The 19,636-nt window shown below is 52.1% G+C and overlaps 1 protein-coding gene across 1 annotated transcript in view; it reads right to left on the bottom strand.

Moving 5' to 3' along the window:
- LOC311525967 (uncharacterized protein) overlaps nucleotides 1-9,798 on the bottom strand; it is a 38,490-nt gene extending 28,692 nt beyond the window's left edge. Inside the window, exon 1 of the mRNA XM_084638504.1 lies at nucleotides 9,779-9,798. The gene's annotated coding sequence lies outside the window, so the exon portion shown is untranslated. The remainder of the gene's footprint in view (nucleotides 1-9,778) is intronic.
- Between the last annotated feature and the right edge of the window lie 9,838 nt (nucleotides 9,799-19,636).

Here is a 19,636-nt window from a genome sequence, read left to right as displayed (position 1 = left end):
ACCAATAAAGCTTCCTTTAACAGAAACCTGGAACTGCTTAAACACTGAGGGTACGTCCACACTGTACACTAAGCCCAGGCTATGACCCAGGTTTCAGCTCAAGTCCCTTTTTGGTCCACATACAGATCAGTCTGACTCTGCTCAGCAAGCACTCAAAACCCCTACAATCCTGCTGGAGGGAATGTGGGGGGGTCAGAGCATAAATCTTGCTGTGACTTGGGTCCAAGCCCTGTCATTTACAGCCTGAACCAGGAACAGTGGAAACCCCCTAAAAGTGGGATCCACCAGGACCCGAACTGTGGCCCCACCCCCATTGCTGCCCCTTCCCCTGAGACCCCGCCCCCACGCTGTCTCTTCCCCTGAGGCCCTGCCCCCACACCACCTCTTCCCCCAAGACCCTGCTCTCACGCTGCCTTTTCCATCCATGACCCCACCCCCTGCTTGCTCCTCTCTGCCCCCTTTCCTCCCATTGCTAACCCTTACAGCAGGTAAAAAGGGGGGGCAGTGCCCTCCACTTTTAAAAGTGATGGGGGCCATGGCCCGCTGGCCCCACCATTCTGGCGCCCCTGGTGTGGACACAGCTCAAGCCGCAGACCCAAGAAGGTCTGCGTGGTACAATATGGACATATTAGCACGGTTGTGAGACGTGGGTCCAGCAATTGGAAACCCAGGTTTATAATGCAGTGTGGACACTCAAGCCCAGACTTGGAAACACTGAGTCCGCAAGTGCAGGTCTCACGGACCCGGGTTTTCAGTGCAGTGTGGACATACTGAGAGAGAGAAGAGTTACAGTGAGGGGCCTGTCTCTATCTTCCTATAGAAGGGGCACTTGCAGGGGCTGAATGGCTCAGGGTACTGGTGGCTTTACCCTGCCCAGGGACACTGCCTCCATCTCCAGTGATTCTGTGGCTTATAGGGGCTCCTAGCAGTCTTTTAATAGGAGAGAGGCAGGTTACCTCCCCACAGCACTGGAGGGCTGAGTCTGGTCTTCAGAAAAACAGGTCTGATGGTAATTAATAATCCTTGCCTCTCACTCTTTCCTGAATTAGATTGTAAGATTCTTCTTCGCAAGGACTCAGCTGGCCCCCTCACCATAGTACCTGATTTCCCCCACCCCCGCATCTTTACAGCTCTGCCCCCGCCCCCAACAGCTGTGTGAGGTAGGGCTCCCTGAGGCTCCATGGTCCCTATTGTACAGGTGGGAAACTAAGGCACAGGGTGGCGAAGGGACTTGCTGGTGGTAGAGCAGAGAACTGAACCCAGGTCCTCTAATTCCCACCCTACTACCCTAACCACTGGATCATCCTACTTCAGGACAGGAGCTACCAATCACTCACTGTGTCACTGTATAGTGCCTGGCACAATGGGACCCTGATCCGGGTCAGGCCTCGAGGTGCTACTGGAACGTGAATACTACCAGCACTGTCTAGGCAGCCACTAGCCAGGCCATCCATGATGTGGGTCAGTGGTTGTTGGCTTTGCTGTCTTTTGTTCCACTCCTGGCACATGATATCCATGCAGACAGACAGACAGCTACCAATTTCTGCTTTTGGGTTCTGCTTTCCTCCCATGTCCAAGTCACACAGGAGCAACTCAGGGGTTTTGCATCTGATGAGTGGCCGCGGCTGGGAATTTCCAACTCAGCAGCCTCCGAGGTGAGAGCGCGCAGCCGAAATGCAGAAGCACCCGCACCATTTCCTGGAGCCCTGCGCTCTGTGACAGCCCTTATTGGTAAATAACTCTTCACACTGGAGCGGCTGTGGAATCAATGGGGGAGGGAGAGGAAACAAGGTCTTCACAACCCACAAACCCTCCAGGCTTTGGGGGAGTATCAAGGTGAATGAGGCAATTCCCACCATCCACCCACACATGTGCAACTTATAAACAGATCAGTGTGGCTTCTTCCGCTGAGCTGGGGAATCACCCCCCTCTCCTGTCTTCTAGCAATGCCACAAGGGGAGGGAGGGAGGGGCTGGAAGAGTCTTGGCCTTGTTTTTTAAGTATGTATAGATCTATATAAACACAGACACTCTGTATTCACATTTAACCCTTTCTGTCCTGTTCCTCCAGCTGTGTTTGGGCCCCGCCTCTTAAGGGGGAATGCCATTATTTCTTCTTGGGACCGGATGGACATTCAGGGCACTGCATTCTCTAGGGCTGATTCTCAATTACTCCAGTCCTGCTTGGGACAGGGAAGCCACCCTGTATTCTGGGCCGTGCAGGAGCCTGCTCAGCCCTGGTGCAAATTAGAGCAGCCTCAAGGCCGCACTAACTTACACTCCCTTTTCATGGTCCCTCTAAGCCCTGGAGAGCTGGGAAAAGCCATAGTGCAGTGCATCCTGCCATGTCCCCAATCCCCCCACCCCACCATACCAGGGGCTGGTGCAGAGCCTTCATGCCAACTCTGTGCTGGCTGGGGACCTGCACCAGGGGATCCTTAGGGAGCTATCTCTGCCTACCTTACATTCCCTTTACACTGCTGGAGTGGCGTAAAGGTGCTTTGTATAACTGAGAATCAGTCCCTAGGCTTGTGGGCCCAGATCTGCAAAGGTATTTAGGCACCTAATACCCTTTGATTTCAATGGGAGGTAGGCGCCTAAATATCTCTGAGTATCTGAGCTGTGCTCCTTAGCACGATGCCCCTAGGACCATCTCAGCTGCTATTCAGAGCACAGTTCAAATTTCCATGGATCTGTCCCACCTGCTGGGATCCAAGCTTCCCAGAATCCCAAGTGGGTGTTGCAAGGCTGTGTTGTGACAGTGATCATATGAGGGTGGCATGCCCATAGGTGACCAGGCATAGTCTGTATCATAAGATTCCAGGAGTGTTGCTGTGTGTGTCACTCTGAAGCCTAGAATGTCTGTTGAGTCAGTGTGAATCGATGGAAACAGCTAGCAGCATGGCTGAGAGCTCTCTTTGTTCTGAAAATCACCAAGTTCAGTCGTCGCTGGGATCACGGTCTGGGCTTTCGGCTACAATATGGCATGAGTCTATGCCATGCCCAGAGTCCTAGAGCATTGTGATATCACAGGTGACACCACCAGCTGATGTGATCCCAGACTGCAGCAAAGAGGGGTGAAGACCTCTTGGAATCAGGAATTTCCCAGGAAGATCTAGCTCTGTGCTGAAGACCAACCACAGTTCCTCACACACAGATCCAAACAGGGAAGTGGGTAGCTCACCTTGGAGCTGACACGAAATGTCTGTTGCATGCCAGAGCTCACAGAAGCCATGCTTTGCCAAAGCAAACCAGTGCCAAGTTTCCCCCATGGCATGTGATCCAGCCTCAGTCTGAACAGAAACCAGGCAGGTATTTCCAAAGGCAGTGACACAGAAGGGTGATTGTTAGCTGGTGTCGAGATGTTAACGAATAATTAATGGGGGGACCCACACTTCATAGCCTGTATAGGCCAAGATCGTGGCACACTCTTTGCATCCCTCCGTTCCATATGCAAAATCTCCCCGTGTGCGATCCTGCGGTCCCCCTCTATTTCAGGGACTTCCTGCAACTTCCCTACCCTATCCCCCATGCCTGGGACTTTGTGTCCCATCCCTCCCCCATCCCCCCATCTCCCCTTCTGTGTGCACCTCCACCACATGCCAGGGACTCTGTTTTCCCCATGTACTCCTCCCCCATTCTCCTCCCCTGTGAGGGATTCTGTGTGCCCCCCATTTCCCCTTCCTCCCTGTGCCAAGGACTCAGCATTCCTCCTCTTCCCCCCTGCCATTAAGTCTTGTCTCTGCATGGAATTATTCCAGAATAGTCACTCCTGATTAACTCCCTGTGTGGACACTCTTATTCCAGAATAATGGTGCTTTGTTCCTATTCACTTTAGCCTGGCTCTGCGGGGGGGAGGGCATTCCTCAGTGCTTATTACTTTGGAGTATAGTCAGTGCTAACTCAGAAGAGAGAGCCCCATTTTCTGGATGACCTGCCAGCCATCATCTGGCACAGGATTTCCCCTGGAGGTCTCCCATTCCCATCCAAGGCCTGGCTGCGTACAGGGAGAACCTTAAGTGAAGGCGCTGAGACCTGCCTGGAATTAGCATCCTGGATTAGACCAATAGTTCATCTTGACCAGGGGCCTGAGTCTGACAGCAGACAGGCCCAGCTGTATCAGAGGAAGGTGCAAGAAAGACCCCAGAAGGTGAGAAGGGAGTTATGGGATAACCTGTCCCAGGGAAAGTTTCTTGCCAACCCCTCTTAGTCAGAAGTTGGGGCTTATGCCTTGAAGCAGGAGAGTTTATATCCCTTCCAAAACAATTGCTTTGTTAATCCTTCCTGTTATAACTCTGGATGTTCCTATTAGCCATATAAAAACCCATTCATTTTTAGGCAGGATTCTGCTAAGCTTTTGGCCTCCAGGAGATCTTGTGGCAATGAGCTCCACTGGCTAATTATGCACTGTGTTTAAACATCCATCCTTTGATCAGCTGCTGATTTGTTAGGAGCTTTACTGATCACATGCACTGCCTGGGGTAGCCATGCAGGATGGATTGCTCTCCCCAAATCCTGGCTCAGTGAGCAGCAGGCTCAGTATAAACCTAGAGGTAGATTCTTTGAGGGCTGGTAAACTCCCAATCAAGATTCTGGAAAGGACGCTCACCAGCTATTGGGTAGGAAGCATGGTCTAGTAGGTAGGGCACTTAGCCAAGACTCGAGAGACCTGGGTTTTTTTCCCAGCTTAGCCACATGTTCTCTGTGTGACCTTGGACAAGTCAATTAAACCACATGGTGGCCTTAGTTTCCTCATCTGTAATATGGGGATAATACTTTCCTACCTCATGGGGCTGCTGAAAGGCTATACTCCCCTGATAGCCATACGGTGCTCAGCTGGTGATGGGGACTGACTATGTGTGATGGGTTTGGTCACAGAGACCCCCTTGGGACTGTCACCTGACATGCTGAGATTACCTCTGAGCCCATTTTCCCTGTCAGCTTGGGACTCCAGAACCCTGTCTTGTTAAGCCAGACACGTTAGCCTGCTGCAACACAGACCCAGGTCTGGTCCATGCCCCCAAAGCTGCAGACTTTAACCAAAAACTGCTCAGCAGGTCACCTATCTCCAGCACCCAGACACCCAGCTCCCAGTGGGATCAAACCCCAAATAAATCCGTTTTACTCTGTATAAAGCTTATACAGGGTAAACTCATAAATTGGCTGCCCTCTGTAACACTGATAGAGATATATGCACAACTGTTTGCTCCCCCAGGTATTAATCACTGACTCTGGTTTCGTTAATAAACAAAAGTGATTTTATTAAGTATAAAAAGTAGGATTTAAGTGGTTTCAAGTAATAACAGACAGAACAAAGTAAGTTACCAAGCAAAATAAAACAAAAACAAGCAAGTCTAAGCCTAATACGTTAAGAAACTGTTTACAGGTAAAATCTCACCCTCAGAGATTTTCCAATAAGTTTCTTTCACAGACTAGACTCCTTCCTAGTCTGGGCCCAATCCTTTCCCCTTGTACAGTCCTTGTTAGCAGATATCTTAGGTGGAAACTAGGGGTTTTCTCATGACTGGGAGCCGCTTTGTTCTGTTCCACCCCCTTTTACAGCTTTGGCACAAGGCAGGAATTTTTTGTCTCTCTGGATCCCCACCCCTCCTTCTAAATGGAAAAGCACCAGGTTTAAGATGGATTCCAGTATCAGATGACATGATCACATGTCCTGTGAGACCGCAGTCTCCATTCTTCCAGGGCTGACCGGCTCGCACCCAGGAAGGTTTGCAAGTAAACAGACCATTTACAACCGGTTGTCCTAGTCAATGGGCGCCATCAAGCTTCCAAACCACCATTAATGGCCCACACTTTGCATAATTACAATAGGACCTCAGAGTTATACTTCATATTTCTAGCTTCAGATACAAGAATGATACATACATACAAATAGGAGGAGTAGATTCAGTAGATTATAAGCTTTGGAATGATACCTTAAAAGAGACCTTTTGCATAAAGTATATTCCAGTTACATCATATTCATACTTATAAGCATATTTCCATAAAACATATGGAGTGCAACGTCACAGTAGGTACCTAGGGAGATAGCCATTGCCATGCTGACCAGCTGTGACCATATTGCCATGCTGACCAGCTGTGACCACATCCCAAATGGGTAGGACTGGTTACAGAGGCTATACTAACTCCAAGCCCTACCTAACAGCACTCCCAGTCCCTCTGACAACAGGACCCTGGAGCAATGCAGCAGGTAAAACCATGCTGGATCTTCTGCAGGAGGAGACGACAAATGCAGTTGGTCGTGGAACATGGAATCAATATAATTGGATTTAAAAATACCCCTAATTATACAACAGGCTTCCACTGTGCAGCTGTGATTAAACTGGACGGGGAGACAGAAGTCACTTTTGGGAGATCAAGTCAATCTCTGCTGGGGATTCCCCCGAGCTAGGGGATTTTCCATCCCAGCGGCATTGGCTCAAGCAATGGCATCATTTTTAAAGCCTCTTCCAGATGCATGAAAAATACTGAAGTAGATTAGACAGAAATCATAGGGATGGAACCTCATCAGACCAATGCGGTCTGGTATCTAGTCAGACCAGGGGGCCATCCAATCTGGAATTCCACATCTCACAGTGGTGCTGATACCTTTGGCACAAAACCGCCCAAGTTCCCAACCAGGCCTCTGGGGTGCTGTGCACTGCTCTGCTGGGGGGACTGGCAAGGGGGTTGGACATTCCTTCCTGACCCCCACCCTCAAGTTGATCAGCTGATAATGCCCTGAAGCATCAGGCTCGTTCATCCCATTCTTAACATGAATATCTACAATGTTCTTTTTTTTTAAAAAAAATCCAGACACAGTATATGGCTCTGTCACTTCCTCCGAATGAGCCAGATGCTCTTACTGCCTCTGGCGTTGTCTGTATTGGGAATTACCAGCAATCAATGGCCAGCGCTAATATAGCTACACCTGTGTCTCTCCAAGCACAGACAAAAAAAACTGCGATTTGAACTGGCGGAGTTTCCTTCTGCTTGGAGCAGAAACAGTCTCTCACTATGAGTCTGTAGAGAGTCTCATGCAATGCAGCCCTAATGTCAGTTAATAAAAGGAGGATGCACTGATGCAGCTATGTCAGTTGCCGGTCACTGATTGCTGGACTCAGAGCAAGTTCCCAGTGTAGACAAGGCACCTGCTGAGTACGTTCTGCCTGTAGGAGCATGTCCTTGGATTTCTTCTTACTGGTGGTGGATTTTATTATGGGAAACCCTCTCCCTCCCCACCAGGCAGCTTGGCCAAGGATGCAGCAGAGAGAGCGTCCTGAGGATGGCTTGTTCTTGGTAAGGCCTGAACAGATTATTAAGCCAAAGGAAAGGCTGGAAAATTAGTTCTGAATTAAATGGTTACATGATGTTAAAAAAACAGACTCCACAAGGGGAGGGTTAAAGCAAAAACCCCAGTTGTGGGGCATATGTTTGACTGGGGCAGAAGGTAAACTGAGGCAGTATATGCTTCTGATGCCAAACTGAGTAAACAGTAATGCCCATAACACTCACTGAGGAGTCTGTTACGGAGACAGTACCCCCCACCCTTGGTGATGTACAAGTGAAGTCTGCACAGCCCAGTACAGATGGGCACGGCTGAATGTCTATTGGCACTAGATCAGCATGTCATCTAGAAGGCAAACAAGTCTTGTCTTGCATTAATCACTTTAAAGAAGACAACCTATGAGTGGGTTTGCTTATAGGGATAGAAGTAGGGACCTCTGGATCTAAAAGCATGACTCTATTTCTTGTGCTGAAAACTCAGACCCCTTAGCTTGGAGACAGACTTGGGGCTTGTCTAAACGGGACAGGAAAATTAATCTGAATTAAATTTTAAAGTGGATTAGTTAAATTGTATTAAACCACTGTGTGGACACTTTTATTCAGAATTTAAATGGCCATGATTCAGTTTAGCTGTATTCACTGAAATAAACTTATCTTGATAAGTTTATGGAGAAGATGGTATGATGGGATAATATGATTTTGGCAATTAATTGATCTTTAAATATTCATGGTAAATAAGCCCAATGGCCTGTGATGGGATGTTAGGTGGGGTGGAATCTGAGTTACTACAGAGAATTCTTTCCTGGGTATCTGGCTGGTGAATCTTGCCCATATGCCCAGGGTTCAGCTGATTGCCATATTTGGGGTCAGGAAGGAATTTTCCTCCAGGGCAGATAGAAAGAGGCCCTGGGGGTTTTTCGCCTTCCTTTGTAGCATGGGGCACGGGTCACTTGCTGGAGGATTCTCTGCTCCTTGAAGTCTTTAAACCATGATTTGAGGACTTCAATAGCTCAGACATAGGTGAGAGATTTATCGCAGGAGAGGGTAGGTGAGATTCTGTGGCCTGCATTGTGCAGGAGGTCAGACTAGATGATCATAATGGTCCCTTCTGACCTTAATATCTATGAATCTATGAAAAAAGGCCACTTTAATTCTGAAAAAGAGTGTCCACACAGGTGTAATGTGATTTAACAAATCCACTTAAATTTACACCTTTAGTTAATTTGGATTAATTTTCCTGAGTATCTCTGTGTAGACAAGTGTTTATAAACCTCTTTATGAAGTCCAGCCACTAAAGTGGGACAAAGACCCACATTGGTGAACAGGGGTCAGATGCTGGAATGCAGAGTCTCCCAAGGACCCCCCCCAACACCCCATACCTGCTGTCGTCTATGCATGGAGGAGCAAGTGTGCCTTTCAAAGCTCCCATGAGCAGCTTTAGCTGATTCCCTTTTCACACAGCTCTTGGAAGTGATCTACCAAGTAAGTTGTTTAGCTCTGACCATTTCTCCTTCCTGGGAACCCACTCCCACTTCTTGAATTGTGCCCCTGAAAGGTGAGCCAGCAAATGTCTCCCTCTTTGTTCCCCTGAGACAATGTAGTAGCAGCACTTTGGGTGTAACTTACACCCTGTTGAGATGATCAGAGGTACCCTTGTTTGTCCAGCATGCTCCAACAGGGTGTAGATGAGCTGTGTCAGATCCATCCATCCACCCAAGTAGCCCTTTGTGGCCAGCCCCACCCCCATCTCAAACACCAGCTTTTTCTTTTTGAAATCTCTAATTCTGAGTGGTTGCCGGTGATGACTGCAAATCTGTGTTGTCCGAGCTCAGCAGAATGTTCCCAGTAACGCTCAGTCTCTGGGCTCGCCATTGGAGGTCCAGCTCACACCACATGTTGGATGATGTCACTCCTTCCTCCACCATCCTAATTAAAATCACAATTCACAGAACAGAGGAAATGCCTGTCATAGCTGGTGGTGTGTGACATTTCCCTGACTGTTATCTGGAGCAGTGATCTGCTAGGTCACTCCAATCCTTGACTCTGGGAGCCAGCCTTACCCTGCTCTGCTGTGAGAACCCCCACTCCTGGGCTGTTCATTTACAGCCGCTGGAATGTAAGCTGCTTGGATTGTGCAACTGAATGACACTAGCCAATATCTCCGGTCCCAGACACAACCCTAGGAACCTCCGTCCTGCAGTGTCCAGTTATGACCGCTGGACTCTGCAAGCTTATATGAGTTCGTCAGTTTAACAAAGAAATTGATATTCACCAGGCTTGTTATCCCAAGGGGAGTCTCTGAAACACTTCAAACCAAACGCACTGCTTCAGGTAGAATAAACAAACAAATTTATTAACTACAAAAGATAGATTTTAAGTGATTATAAGTCAAAGCACAACAAGTCGGATTTCATCAAATGAAGTAAAAGCAAAATGCATTCTAAGCTGATCTTAATGCTTTTAGTGCCCTTACAAACTTAGATGCTTCTCACCTCAGGCTGGCTGGTTGCCCTTCAGCCAGGCTCTCTCCTTCAATCAGCACTTCAGTCGCTTGGTGGTGATGTCTGTAGATGGAGGTGAAAGAGAGAGAGAGAGAGCCAGCATTGCAAACGTCTCCCTTTTATCATGTTCTTTCTTCCCTCTTGGCTTTGCGCCCCCCCCCCGCCCCGTTCAGGGTCAGGTGAGCATTACCTCATCGTAGTCCCTGTCTGACCAAGGGAAGGGGGGTGACTCACTTGAGAGTCCAACAGATCCTTTGTTGCTGTCTAGGCCAGTGTCCTTTGTTCCTGTGAGGCTGGGCTAGGTTTGTCCCATACATGCCCTGATGAGGTGTAAACTGTCCCTCTGTTCCTGGAGAGTTTTGCCTGGGCTTGTTTTAAGGCATGAGGACACATTTTCAGCCTCATGACTATATACATTAAATTACAACCTATAACATTACTATAACAACAATGCTCAGTGCATCATGCGCCTTCCGAAGACACCCGACATGACAAACTTTGCATTGGATACCACACAATCATATTATAAGGATGAACATGGGGGTTCAGGGGGTTCCCCCGAAATACAGAGTGTCACAGGGTGTATGCGTCCATGTGGGTACATTCAGGATATTCTGGGCACTGGGACTGTGACATTTGGCTCTGCCTGTGTTGTTGAAACAACGTTCTGACCTGGGGCTCTTCTCCGGTCCCTGCTTTCCTCACCCTTCCTCCTTTGCTTTTGGCCAATGAAGCCTGTACAGATGTGGTTGCTGCATCCTTCCTACCTGTTTGCTCTAGCACTGTCTCCTCTCCCCAAGGTATCGGTTGCCACCCTTACTGCCAATCCATATCGCGGGTCTGTGGGGAAACTATTTCTGCTCCAGCTGAAACATCCGTTACCAAGGAAACGACTTGCTCTGGGTGCTCCTTTCTCAGGAAATATATCCCCGCCAAGCTCTCTGGTTAATTATTGGCCTCAGGAAAAGAAATAGCATCTGCCCAGCTCCAGCTCAGATGCAGACCCTTAGAGAAGGGGTGCAATTCTGAATTCCTCTGGTACCTGCCCTGTTTGGGAGGCCATGTTGTCTACTGGTGGCAGCCAGGTGGCCAGCTGTCAGGACTCCTGGGTTCCATTCCCACTGACTCACCAGGTGATTTTGGGCAAATCACTCCACCTCTCTGTACCTCAGTGAGCTCATTGGCAGAATTAATAATTTTATTAAGATGATTTTGAAGTAAAAAGAAAACGGTACAGAGTTTAAGCATAGAAGTTTCTGGTTATCAGGGAATAAGGTACAGATTATCAAGGGGTGCAAAATTCGGTTTAGGAACAGGTGGTGTAAGGAATACATAATCTGCAATCTCCCCAATTGGGGGTAAAAGGTTAACGGGTCAAAGTACAGACGTTGAGATATGGGGGTATGTTGTTCATATAATGGCTATGTTCAGGTATGGAGTATAATGAGTGGATATGATGATGAGGATGGATTTACTCTCATTTGGTGAGATTTAATGTTCAGTGAGTTTATGGTTCCAGTTCACATGGTCCAATGGAAAAAGTCTCTCAGTCCCTTTCCCATAGTTGATGCACGATGTCGTTCCGGCTCACACCTCCTGGTACTGTCGGTGGCCGGTGAGGTGTTCGATGTAGATGTCCCTGGACCATCGGATGGTGGCCGAGACCATGAGGCGCCGCATGAGCCGTGCGTAGTGTCGACCGATCCCACAGGTCTGCAGCACATGCTCGTTGCAGGGGTCCCAAGCGCCCAGGGCTCCGACAATCAGGGCATCCATCTGCACCTTGTAGCCCTTCGCTCTCAGGGTATCGGCCATGGTGGCGTATTTTTCCAGCTTATGAGCTCGGGCTTCGCGGAAGGCCAGGGTCCTGTTCCCAAAGGAGACCGTGACATCGATGAGGATGATCTTTTTCTGGGCGTCATCGGTGACTACCACGTCAGGTTGCAACTGGCTGTCGGTACTGGGGATGGCGCAGTTCACGGTGACCTCCCCCAGGCGCGGTGCGATGGCTTTCACCAGGCGGTTCTGGATGGCATTGTGGCGCAGCTGCCAGGCTCTGGAGCGGGGCTTGCAGCTGCACAGGACGTGGGGCAGGGTCTCGTTGGAGTAGCCGCACTTCCTGCAATGCTTATCTTGGTTCCCGTGGCGGACGACTCCGTTGAGCGGAACGCAGTTGAGCCGGGCACGGTGGATGAACCGCCAGTCGGCGAAATGGGTGAAGCTGCCCCCGGCAAGGAAGTGGCTGCTGGCGTCCCACTTGCTGGTCAGTTTGAAGGCTTTACCCTGGTCCGGTTTACGCTTCAGGGTTTCCATGTACAGTCAGTGGATGGCTGCCTTCAGGGTCCTCTCCAGCATGCCGCTGGCGCTTGGGGTGACGATGGTGTTGTCGTCAGACCTGATCTGTGGCACCAGGACTCCCAGCTCATGCTGCTCCCCACACCACTCCCAGCGGCAGCCGATGCACTTCCCCAGGCAATGCATGGCATTGCGAGCGCAGGACCACAGTGAAGCGATGTCGTGCCCGTCCTGTCCGAATTCGCCATCCAGGGAACCGCTCAGGAAGCTGGCGATGTCTTGGTTGGAGAGGGCTCTGCCAATCTGCTTCTTTGTCGCGTCATGGAGGGCGTTTGCTGCGATGTTCCTTACCATGGCGTCGGGACATGTCAGCAGGCGGAAGGTGTGAGTGATCACCACGATGTCACACAGGTCGCACATGCGGGAGACATTGGCACTGACATTGGTCTGTGGACGATGTAGACCAGCTCGTTGCTGGCTCTCTGGGGAAGGAACAGCCACTTCTTCACCAGCTGCCGGACGATCTTGTCTGCCTTGTTGAGGGGTACCTTCGCCACGGCGGAACCCCTTCGGATGAACAAGATGCGGGGGATCAGGAAGGTGTTCAGGACGTTTATCTTCTGCCACGGTGCTAGCAGGGAGGGGTCAATTTTGGCGGCGTACTGCAAGATCTCCTGGATGGTGTCCTCGGGTGTCTGCCGGACACAGAAACCCGTCGGCATGCCAAGGTGCTGGTACGCCTGCCCCTCTGCCAGGGGCATGACGGGCTCGCCCTGGATCTGGAACCCCGTCGTCTGCACCGAGTCCCTTTTGCTGCTGTCAATGTGAAAAGTTGCGCACTTCTTTGCATTGAAGCGGAGCCCCATCCAGTTAGCAGCTCGACTGGTGGCATCTAGCATACGTTGGAGGTTCTCTGGGTTGTCCGCGGTCAGGACCAGGTCATCCGCATGAGCCAGGATGCTCACCTCTCACCGTGGAGGTTGAAGCCATCTGTGCCATTGGAGATCGCTCGCAGCAACGACTCCATGGCGAGGTTAAAGGTGATGGGGCTGAGTAGCAATTGGACACACTCAATACAGTAATGCTAACACTGCAGAGGGAATTTAAACACCCACAGTCGCTTTTCAGCCTTATGGACAGTGGGATCTCCTCGCTAGCCCAGTGGCATCCTGGACTCTCTGATGTTCTGAACGACTCTGGTGCCCCCCTGAGAATGGGAGGGCATTGTCGGGGTGGTGGGGGATGCCCTTGTGGAATGCCCTGTTACCACTGATTCCAGGCCAGCATATGGCACATATCCTCCAGCAAGGGTGGACTGCTGGGATCTCCAAGCACAGTTCCAGGTGTATCATGGGCATTGGCATCGCCTCAGAAACATCCACTGTTGGATGTTTGGAAGTTGGAGACAGGAGACCAGACTAGAAGAACCACTGCCCTGCTCCAGAACAGCTGTGTGCCTATGCCCACCCTAGGTAAATCTATGTGGTTCAGATGCTAAAGCCAAGGAGGTAAGTCAGTAGCTGAGGACTGGGATACCCTATGTCATTGCATTGCACGTGGTCTCTGCTAGGCCTGAGGTTACTCTCCTGGGATACAGTGTCTGGGATATAGTTTCATGCACTTCTAAAGGTAAACTGAAACCCAAACACATGGTCTTACCCTGCCTGGGCCAGACTCCAGCTCTAGTGTAGGAGGTTGCTGAAAAGCTACACCAGGCTGGCTCTGTTCTTGAAGTTGTGCTGCTCTCTAGTGGCCATGAGCATTAACAGCAGCAGGAGACCTCCTCTGTGTGGAGATGGTTTGGTTAAGGAGAAGGAAAGAAGCTAAGGACGTGATGTGCCTTGGTCAGCCATTCCCAGCAGGCACAGGGCGTTGCCATGTCTAGCAGCAGAGCTTGCACATCGTGACCCATCACCATTCCTGGCGTAGGGAAGGGTCCAAACACCAGATTGCAATCCCCCTCCCCCGAATGTTGGGGAAATCCAGACCTGGATCCAGAACTAGATCTGACCTTTGCATTTCTGGCCATTTGAGCTCCGCCGGGTCCAGATCTGCACTCCTTGACTAAGGGACCATTGGTCCAAGCAGGCACGTCTTCAGGAGCTATTGCACAGAGGTGTGTGCAGGGCCTTTTCTAGGTAGAATATTCCTGCCCTCCCCTGGAACTGGCAGGTAGCCCAATGGAACCTGGGGTGAGCTCTGGGTGATGAAGGGTAGAACCCCTGACACCCAGTGCTGAATGGTTGTGCTGTTTTTGAGGAATAACACCCCCCCACCCCACTCATTGTGCTGTAGAATGCAAAGGGCCCGGGAGACAGGTTATAAACTTGCATGGCTAGATGCTTGGGCTCAGGTGTGCCACTGGTCACATGTGGCTCTCAGTCACTTCCTTTATCCTCACAGAACCACCCCCTAGTTTATCACAGCTGCTGCTCTGTGCTCTGGACAGGTTTGCTGGGGCAGCCAGGCAGAAGGCAAAGCCTGGAAGAGCAGGGTGGAGGCTCCCTCAGCCATTCAGCCGCAGAGCTGGGGCAGGCAGGAAGCTGAGAAGGGGGAGGGGAGTGCAGGGGCGGCTCACCGCGGCACATGCAGCTTCTGAACTGCACCTGGGATATATGGGGATGGTGTGGCCTTCTAGGGGGAAGATAGCAGGGCAGAAGGTCTTAAAGGGGAGCCCAAGGGAGGAAGCTGGAGTTACCCTAGGAAGGGGCGTGAGTTTGGACTCTAGGTCAGGGTCTTGGCTCCGCTGAGGATGGGTAAGTACTCGGGCCCAAATCCTCAATGGTATTGAGGTGCTTAATTCCCCTTGATTTCAATCTTTGAGGAGCAGGGCCTCAGTTTGCTCTGCAGGCCATCAAGCTGCAAGATGGAGCCTTTCATGTGCTTGTGAGCTGCGTGTGAACCTCCGCCTTTGCTGCTTCCTAGTCCATGGCCCTCCACCCCCGGGATCCTGCAGTGAGGTGGCAGCGCTGAACTTGTAAGGGCACAACCATTTCCATGGCAACACCAGATACAATTGGAGCTCTCTGATTGGCTGTCAGTGACGTCACCTATGTGCAGTGCATGCATCTCCACGTTTAGAGGGAGGTTTTCCCAAGTTGGCGCAACACACCCGGCTTCTGCGTGGCACGCGCTGATCTGCCCGGGTGTCTGCAGCCCAGTGTGGGTCTCTGTCTCTGGGATGCACAGAGCAGAGGAGGGCATTAGGAGGTGGGAATAGAGACAGTGTGGCAGAAGGAGGCCACAGACCCCTGTACAGAGATGGGAATGAACCAGCACCCGGATCCAAACCCACTGGAACCTCAGGGAAATTCAGACCTGCATGCGAACTGGGCAGTTCTGATTTCTGGGGCTGCTGAAGTGGGTACCTGGGGTCTTGAGAAAAACTCCATGGGCTGAGCCCAACTCATGTACTGTGATGGGTAGGGATGGGTGAAATGGATCAGCAAAAATAGTGCATGCCCCAAAGGGGCCCCTTCTAGATAACAGAGCCTGCAAACACAGGGAGGGGGACATGTGGCCTAAGAATTACACAGGGAGTTCCTGGGGGTTTGTTAGCCCTGAGCCATGGTTACCTTTATTCTCTCCTGGCTAATAACCACAGATGCATTCTCACATTCATTGAATCATAGAATCATAGAATATCATGGTTGGAAGGGACCTCAGGAGGTCATCTAGTCCAACCCCCTGCTCAAAACAGGACCAATCCCCAACTAAATCATTCAGGACTAGTTACCTACAGGGCGGAGCATTAAAGGAGCTGATGTGCCGATCTGGTCCCCATCACAATAGCATGACTTCACAGTCACCAATGAATTTATCCTTGCAACACTCCCGCCCCATGCTGCGCTATTATCCCCATCTTACAGACGGGCAACAGAGAGACTAAGGGACTCATCAAGGGCAGAGTAGGGAATTGAACCCAGGTCAGCACCCAAACCACTCGGCCATCCTTCCTCTCTACCTCCCTGGCCAGGCGAGACCAGCATGCTGCTATACCCATGCAGAACCCACAGCTGCAGGGTGCAGAAAGACGGAGAGCCTCTGAAATTCCTGCAGGAAATATACAGTCTGTTTCCCAAGTATAAAGTGGGGAAATGGGACCTCAGCCCAGGGGTGCTGGAACAGGGAGCCAGGGGGCCATGCCTCCCACACTTTTTATGGGTGGAAGAGCAAGTGACGAGCAGAAAGGGGTGGAGAGGAGCAAGCAGAGGTGGGGTCTTGGGGGAAGAGGCAGTGAGGGAGCGGGTCCTTGGGGGAAGGGGTGGTGTGGGGACAGAGTCTTGGGGGAAGCGGTGGTGTGGGGGCTCAGGGAGAAGGCGTGGTGTGGAAGCAGGGGTGGGGCCGCGGTTCAGGCACCTGTGGCCCCCCCCACACACACTTTTAGGGCGCTTCCGCCTCTCCTCCCTCAGCCCTTCCCCTGGGGATATTAAGAGGGCACAGGGACCGGCTCATCCTATATATCTGTGATGCCCTTAGAGTGGGGAAGGCACAATTGCTGAAACTGAATATTCCTGGCAAGACTATTGACTTTAAAATTGACTCAGGAGCTGAAGTCACAGGACCATCACCTTGAACCCCTCCCAGAGCTGAAGTCATGTGACCCAGCTCTGACGAGCCCTGGAAGTATTCTGAGCTGCTTGGGCCAGTGTGCCACAGAAACAACGTACAAACACTTTGCATTCAGCTGTGCATCCAGACTGCTGGAGGATGGAAAACTGGGTTTCTGGCAAAGGGTGGATTTTGACAGAAGGGGTCTGCTTGCCTGGAAACCTTCGGCCTTTTGAGGAAACCTTTCCAACAAAAAGCTGACAGTTTCCCCTGGTGAAACCCCCACATTTTCTGATCAGCCCTCTTTAGCAGTAATGAATTGCACGCTGATCTGATGGCATGGAGATGGGTGCTTTCGGGTTCCTGAGGGAGATCAGGGGCTGGCTCCTCGGCTGGTGTAAGACAGGGTAGCTCCATGGGCCCTCCATGGGTGGAATTCAACAGCACTTCTCTCTAGATCTGTTTTCCTCATCTGCTGAGCTGATTGGATTTCCCACCCGGTGCCCTCCCTGCAGAAGGCAGAGGCTAGGACTCTCCATGGGGGTTCCCTGAGGGCATGGAGGCTTGGTCACTTGTGCTAAAGCTTACTCACTCAAGCCTCCAGATCCCATCAACCCTGTCAGCTAGGGCAACTTTATGGGATCCCTGAGTCATCTCCATCAGGGTCCTGGGTGGAGACGATGCCCATCCAGCTCTGCTGTAGCACATCAGAAATGGAAAGAATCCCGGGGAGCCACCAGTGTTTCCCCTACTGGTCAGGCTTCTTAAGAGAAGAGATGAAGCATCTTCACCCAGCCCGGATACTGGAGTCCATTCTCCTTGTTTGCCTCTCCCCTCCATTTTGGATCCCGCCCCCGCCACTCCTCCTCCTTTGCCTCCTTGCTGTCCCACTCTTTGCCTTCAACCCAGAGCTCAACAGCCCCTGTGCTCCCTGGCCCTGGTGTAAATCAGGAGTGACTCCCGCTGGTGTAAATGGTAGAGTGAGAGCCCCTCAGCAGGGGAAGACTGTCTTGCAGTCCCACCTCTCTTCCCCATTTCCCATGTATTCAGATCGCCAGTAGATTTGTGCCCTTTACCTTTTAAACTCTCCTCCCTCACCCGGCCCCAGGGCATTTGCACACTACTGTGTTTCTCTTGCGCTATCAGATCATTAGCAAAAAGAATTTATAGCAACTGAGCAATGCCAGGTGCTCTCTCTGCCCCTCCCTGCCCCACCCTTGCCCTTTCTCCAACCCCACAGCACAGACTAATCTCCCCCTCACCCAGGACATGGTGAGCTTGCTAGATAGCACCAGCCCCCGGAGCTGCTGCACCAGACTCAAGGCTAAGCGGCTACAACAGGCTGGGCGTGGCATTGTCACAGCCACCAGGGGCATGGGGCTAGCATCAGAAGCCTGCCCTTCAAGGACAAATGGCAAACCAGGTGGTAAGGGGAGGAGACGGCAGTCAGAACAATTTTGCCCCACCCTAGGTGGCACAGGCGTGGACTTCTGTTTTTGCTGGTGGGTGCTCCTCTCTGCTGTCTCCCCCACCCATGTGAGTCAGGGGGGAGAGGCCAAGTTGGGGGGGGCGCGGAGCAGAGCATGGGTGGAGCCTCAGGGAAAGAGGCTGAGTGGGGGGGGCCTTTGGGGGGAAGAGGCTGAGTGGGAGGCAGGGCAGGGCCTCGGGGGAAGAGGATGAGCGGGGGTGGGGTGGAGTGCGGGTGGCGCCTCGGGAGTAAGGTGGCCAGGTGTCCGGTTTTCGACCCGAACACCCGGTTGAAAAGGGACCCTGGCAGCTCCAGTCAACACTACTGATCGGGTCATTAAAAATCCAGTTGGCGGCGCAAGCAGGCTCCCTACCCAACTCCGCGTGACTCCTGGGAAACTGCCAGCATCACCCTTTGGCTCCTAGGCGGAGAGACGGCCACGGGAGCTCTGTGTGCTGCCCCAGCCCACAGCGCCAGCTCAACAGCTCCCATTGGCCAGGAACCACGGCCAATGGGAGCTGAGGGGCGGCGCCTGCAGGCATGGGCAGCGCACATAGCCATGTGGTCGCACCTCCGCCTAGGAGCCGGTGGGAGATGTCACTGCTTCCCAGGAGCCACATGACATAAATGCTGCCTGGAGCCTGCACCCTTCACCCGCTCCTGCACCCCAGCTCCCTGCACCAGCCCAGATCCCTCTCCTGCACCCTGAACCCCTCATTTCTGACCCCACCCTGGAGCCCACACTCCCAGCCCAGAGCCCGTACTCCCTCCCGCACCTCAACTCCCTGCCTCAGCCCTGCCCCAGCCCGGCACCCCCTCCCACATCTGAATGTCTCATCTCCAGCCCCACCCAAGAGCCCGCACCCCCAAGCCAGAGCCCTCACCTCCTCCCGCACCCCGAACCCCTGCCCCAGCCTGGTGAAAATGAGTGAGTGAATGACGGTTGGGCAGAGTGAGCGACAGACGGAGGGGGGATGGAGTGAGCGGGGGGCGTGACCTGTGAGAAGGGGCGGTGCAGGGAGCGGGACAAGGGTGTTCAATTTTCTGCAATTAGAAAGTTGACAACCCTACTTGGGGGAAGAGGCTGAGTGGGGGCAGGGAAGAGCCTGGGTGGGGCCTCGGGGGGAAGATGTTGAGTGGGGGTGGGGCACAGCGCGAGCAGGGCCACGGAGGGGGTGTGGTGGGGGAAGATGCTGAACAGAGGCAGAGTATGGACAGGGCCTTGTGGGGAAGAGGCTGAGTGGAGGTGTAGGCTCAGGAGAGAACGTGGGCAGGGTCTCGGGGAGGAAGAGGCTGAGCAGGGCCGGGGCCTCAGGTCAGAGCTTGGGCCGGGGGGGGGGGGGGGGCAGGGCCATGGTCCATGTGCTGGGGCCCACAAAAGATTAATGCGGCCTTCCAGGTGCTGAGCACCCCCTAATCTTTTTCGGTGCGTGCATGAGCCCCAGGGCACTCATGGAGTCGGTGCCTATGCTAGGTGGTACATTCCAATAGGGTGGGGTAGGGGACCAATCTTACAACATTCCTCAGCAGATCAA

This window comes from Lepidochelys olivacea, assembly GCF_965140295.1.
Source record: "Lepidochelys olivacea isolate rLepOli2 genome assembly, chromosome: 9".
NCBI classification, from domain to species: Eukaryota; Metazoa; Chordata; order Testudines; family Cheloniidae; genus Lepidochelys; species Lepidochelys olivacea.
The sequence above is the reverse complement of the archived record's forward strand: the minus strand, read 5'-3'. Positions and strand labels throughout refer to the sequence as shown.